The sequence below is a fragment of the Triticum aestivum genome, chromosome 6B (assembly GCF_018294505.1).
Source record: "Triticum aestivum cultivar Chinese Spring chromosome 6B, IWGSC CS RefSeq v2.1, whole genome shotgun sequence".
NCBI lineage: Eukaryota > Viridiplantae > Streptophyta > Magnoliopsida > Poales > Poaceae > Triticum > Triticum aestivum.
Window position 1 is genome coordinate 705419529 of NC_057810.1, and position 6256 is coordinate 705425784.

The window sequence follows — 6256 nt, forward strand, 5'->3', positions numbered from 1 at the left end:
AGGAGTGTTCTAAAGAAACTAGAGAAGCTCCCCATGATTTGTGCACACATAAGAATTTTTGTATTTGAATACAAAGTGCACAAAATAGGATCATAGCTCCCCCAAAATCAATAGAAACTCACATCCAGTGCAAGTGAGCATATAGGAAACAAAGCCTAGCGCTTGCAACAAGCACATGGTTGAGCAACATGTAAAAGAGGCAACTTAAGAATAGGCTCAACCAAAATGATGTGTGTGAGTCATGGCGAAGCACTTGAGAAGACTAAGATTAGGATGAGCATTAAGCATCAACATAGTCTTGAAAGAATGAGGCACACGGTGCAAGGCCTATCATTCCCACACACAACTGGCAAATGGGTTCACAAGCTTACTAATAAGCAAAAGAGAACCTATGCTTGTGACAACCCGTGGTGAAGATAGACGAGGGGAGGCTCATCAAGACGAGGGATACCAATTAAGATGGCAAAAACCTCGTAAAGATAAGCAAGAGGAAAATAATCTTCACCACACAAGAGTGCAACAAGATGCAACGATAGAGGACACGCACTCAAGGCAAAAGCTTTCACGGAGCCACCAAAGAAATAACATAAGAAAGACAAGGTGGACGTGAAAGAAAAGATATCAACTAGAGATGTAATTTCTCTCAAGTGTATAAGGTTCTATGTAGACGAAATCATGATGATATATATATCTACAAAGAAGGATGTACACCCGAAATAGTTACAACACGAAGGAACAAGATATCCACAAGGAAGTCATAAATATACCAATAAGATATTTGCTTGAAAGCATAGCACTTGGCTAGATATGGTCTTATTGTATATAAATGAAGTCCAAACACACATCCATCAAAGGCATCACAACTAGCAACAAGAGATCATCGTTGGGATGCTTTGAGAAAGGAAACAAGTATCACAAGATATGAAATGAATATCATGCCAAGATGCAACCTACACAAGGTTGAATGCAAGAGGAGAAAGCATGAATAGATACTTGTTACCGAGATATCATTGGAAGGATGTAGTAGATACCAATTGAAGGTAGATAGTAGTTCATTGATCATCCTAGCTTGACTCCAATATGCACATGGTGACAACACCTTCCTTGTGAGTGAGCCGAGCATCCAATGCATCTCCAAATGTTCCTAGAAGAACAACACAAACTAAACGGTACCCAAACTCATCGGGACCAAATAGTTAGAAACACCAATACATAGGACAAACTCCACATAAATATGTGCATATAGATATGAAAATGAATTTCATGCACATCTCATCCAAATTGAGACTAGGTGGAGTTTCCCCTATATATTGAGTCAAAGAAAGAAAGCATGCCAAATGAAATACATGAAGTAAACATGCATGCTCAAGACTTTCAAAACCCGAAACCAAAAACAAAGAAATGCCAAGTGAAAAGGATACCAAATGGAGAAATCATCACTTGGAAGATATCATTAAAGATACATCAAGGAATGAGATATCCATTGATACACACTAAACTAAAGATGTCAAACTCCCAAAGAGAGGATGGTTCCAAACAAACCAGGCTCTCAACAAAGTTTCATGATGGCACAAAGTACCAAAAAGAAATGGCTTGCCTTCCACCAAAACACACTTGATAAGGATCACAAGAAGAGTGTTCTAAAGAAAATAGGATAGCTCCCCCACGAGTTGTGCATTATATAGGATTTGCATTTGAATACAAAATGCACAAGGTGGGATCACTACTTTCACTATATCTAGAAAACACTAGACAAGAACAAGAAATAAACAAGATCCACAAGTGGTAGGGAAGACACCGGGAGTTGACACAAACCTTGGCAAGAGAAAAGGCAAATAAAACAAAAGCCAAAGTAAAGATGATCAACAAATTCTACCACACATAAGTGACTACCAATTGTCAAAAGACAAGAAGTATTTGGAAATAATTCCCGGTGGTAGATAACAAGGACATCCAACATCATCTTCACAACAAACACAAGCAAATTGCAACTTGTAGAGCTAACATGCCACCTAGGAACAAGATAATCTACAATATCAATTCTAGGTGACAATATCTCAAATGTACACATTTTCTAGGCTTGTAATATGCACTTAGCATATTACTCCCCCATAATGTGATACCAATAAGAACTTAACAAGAGGCAATAAGAGGAACAAACAAGAGATAATTAATGGACTATTTAGAATTTGAATTTCTCATGAGAGATATACCACCTAGCGACTAGATAATCTTGTAATATCAATACTAGATGGTATTCCTCATGTACACACATTTATAGGATTGTGAGGTGCACAAAGCACATCACTCCCCCAAAATGGGATGTTCCATTAATCTCTCACACGAGCCAACTAGGATACAAACAAGAAGCATAAAGGCTCAACGCACGACACACACGTACATGGTGTGCAAACCAACACACACATACTTGATTGCTCAAGATAAGCAAGTTGGAATCACAACATATACAAACACATGCAAGGAACAAAACCAAAACATGCAAGGGGGCAAGTAACTTTCAATGTAAGCAATTTAAGTACAAGTTACCGCAAGGAGGCACATTGGATATAAGATATAAACTTGATGATCCAATTGACTTGGCTTGAGACAATAAGAGTGATGAAGTCCCCTTAATTCTTCATAATGTAGCCAAGTCTCCAATGCCCTCCAACAACACCTATTGATCAAGTTTGAGCTTGTTGGTCCCCAACCAAGTTGGGTCCTAAGAGGTTAGTCACAATAGGTTTGGCTACCCAAATGGTTCTTTGCTTGACACCACTTTGAGTACCAACAAACTTGGCAAACACATTGCCAACCTTATCCTTACCAAGAGAATAGATATCATCAATAATAATTGGGTTGGATAAGTTACCACTAGTGCATGAAGAAGCGACGTGACCTTTCTCACGACATAAGTAGCAACGTCTACTCTTCACTTTCTTCTCACTTGATTTCTCAATTTGAGAAGCATTAACTTGAGTCTTCTTGGGAAGAGGCCTTTCTTCAACTTGATGTTGAGCATGAGATTGAACTTGTGCCCTCTTCCCTTGTTGCTTGACACTAATGGCCTTCTTCTTCAATGGGCAAGATCTAACATGATGCCCTTCGACTTTGCACTTGAAGCAAACAATCTTGGCCGAATTCTTGACTTGTTCTTGGCCCTTCTTCTTGTTCATCTTGGACTTCTTCTTCTTGTTGGAGTTGAATCCAAGTCCACCTTTGTCATTGGGGGATTTTTGCACACTCAAGATATTGTTGAGTGTGGATTTCCCTTCATGACACTTTTCCAAGTCTTTCTTCAAAGAAGTGACTTGGGCCTTGAGCTCTTTGATTTCCTCTACATGGTTAGTCTCAACACAAGTACTAGAGGAAGTATAAGCTTCATCGTTAGAGCAACAAGGCAAGGAAAGCAATTCATCACAAGATGTACCAACATTGTGAGTAGATGAATTACAAGGACTAGCACATGGCAATATACTATTTTGACTAGAAGTAGTGCTAGTATCCACATGAGGCTCACTAGATGTTACCTTAGCAATCATGGCCTCATGAGCTATCTTTAGCACACTATGGGATACTAGAAGATCATCATGAGAGCTTGAGAGCTTTTCATGACTTTCTTCCAATTTCCCATAATTGCTAGATAGCACCTCAAGTTGAGCCCGTAGCTCAACATTCTCCTTCAAAATGGATGCTTCACAAGTAATAGAATTAGTAGCACAAGCATCATCATTAACAACAAGAGGAGAAGGCAACTTGGCAAGCTCTTTTAAATAAGAAGCTTCAAGTTGGGCATGAGACTCGGTGAGTTTGATGAGCTCACCCTTGATGACCCTTGAGCCATTTTCGAGGTGCTCAAAATCCTCAAGGAGTCTAGCATGAGAAACTTCAAGCTTAGCATTTTTAGTTTTGAAATCGTTGGCCACCTCAAGAGCTCTATCATGAGATTCCCTCACTCTAGATAATTCTAGAGCAAAAGTCTCCTCAAGAGATTCGGAGGTGGTTTGTTCATGTTCAAGAGCTTGAGATAGCTCCGCGATCTCATTTGCGTAATCACGCCCATGAGCTTCCATTTTCTCAATGGTGACCTCATGCTCCTCGAGATGAGATTCCAACTCCTCAATATATTTCTTGCCCTCAATGGCAATGGACATAATTTCCATGAAGTTGGAACGAGCAATTTTATTTTTATGAAGAGCTTTAAAAATCATCTCCCCCTTAGTTTTTAAGGAGGCAACATTATCATTCTCTTCATCATTATCCTCATCATCATTAGCATCAACATCATCATCAAGAGACATATTGGGGTACAAAGTAGGAGATACCTTTGATGCCTTAGCCATAAGGCAAAAAGCAATAGATGATGATGTAGGATCCCTTGAGGCACCATTAAACACCACATCTTGTTCCATGGAGTGTTCGGTTTCCTCTACATTGTTAGCACAATAATTCGAGGAAATAGATGCATTTTTATCATGGCAACAAGACATAGCAAGCATATCATCATGAGATTTAGTCAAGCAATTTCTACATGATATGCAAGGACTATCAACACAAGCATGTGAAACATTTGGAGTGCTCGAAGTGTTAAAGCCCAAAGAAGGAGCATTGCAATAATATAGTGATGAAGGATCATCCACAATAAGCATACTATCATCATTGCAATGACCAACACTACTCACCATATCATTACCTTGTGGCAAACCACATGTAGGTGAAGTAGAAGAAGTTGAGAAGACTATACGACCGGAGGTGGAGGGAGAACAATCATCCCCACAAATCTTGGACACACCATATTTATCTTGAAGCTTTGTCCACAACTCATGAGCATCCCGGAACGGCATGAGTTGAAATATAACTACATTGCTCAAAGCATCGAAAAGCACATTAGAAGCTTGAGCATTGAGATAAGAGTTTTTCTCATCCTCTAAAGATAATCTTTGGGGATCCTTTGGAGGAGAAAAACCCATATCTACAATTCGCTCTAAATTTGGGTCCATGACCCTAAAGAGATTAAGCATGCGAATTACCCAAACATCAAAATTTGTGCCATCGAAACTAAGAGTGTCAGAGAATCCTAATCCCCTAGTCGACATCTTTACTCTCTAGGCGGTTAAGCCTAACAAAGAGAGACGAGGCTCTGATACCAATTGAAAGATCGTGGATGTCGCCTAGAGGGGGGGGTGAATAGGCGCTTTAAAATAATTACGGTTTAGGCTTGAACAAATGCGGAATAAACCTAGCGGTTAATTTGTCAAGCACAAAACCTAAACAACTAGGCTCACCTATGTGCACCAACAACTTATGCTAAGCAAGATAAGCAACTATGTGATAGCAAGATATATGACAAAGAACAATATGGCTATCACAAAGTAAAGTGCATAAGTAAAGGGGCTCGGGTAAGAGATAACCGAGGCACGCGGAGACGACGATGTATCCCGAAGTTCACACCCTTGCGGATGCTAATCTCCGTTTGGAGCGGTGTGGAGGCACAATGCTCCCCAAGAAGCCACTAGGGCCACCGTAATCTCCTCACGCCCTCGCACAATGCAAGATGCCGTGATTCCACTAAGGGACCCTTGAGGGCGGTCACCGAACCCGTACAAATGGCGACCCTTGGGGGCGGTCACCGAACCCGTACACTTTGGCAACCCTTGGGGGCGGTCACCGGTACCCGTCAAATTGCTCGGGGCGATCTCCACAACCTAATTGGAGACCCCGACGCTTGCCCGGAGCTTTACACCATAATGATTGAGCTCCGAACACCACCAACCGTCTAGGGCGCCCAAGCACCCAAGAGGAACAAGCTCAAGGGCACCAAGCACCCAAGAGTAATAAGCTTCTCAACTTGTAACTTCCACGTATCACGTGGAGAACTCAAACCGATGCACCAAATGCAATGGCAAGGGCACACGAAGTGCCCAAGTCCTTCTCTCCCAAATCCCACCAAAGCAACTAATGCTAGGGAGGAAAATGAGAGGAAGAACAAGAAGGAGAACACCAAGAACTCCAAGATCTAGATCCAAGGGGTTCCCCTCACATAGAGGAGAAAGTGATTGGTGGAAATGTGGATCTAGATCTCCTCTCTCTTTTCCCTCAAAAACTAGCAAGAATCCATGGAGGGATTGAGAGTTAGCAAGCTCAAAGAAGGTCAACAATGGGGGAAGAACACAAGCTCAAAGGATTAGGTTCATTGGGGAAGAAGACCCCCTTTTATAGGACCTCCCGAATCCAACCGTTATGTGCTCAGGTCGTG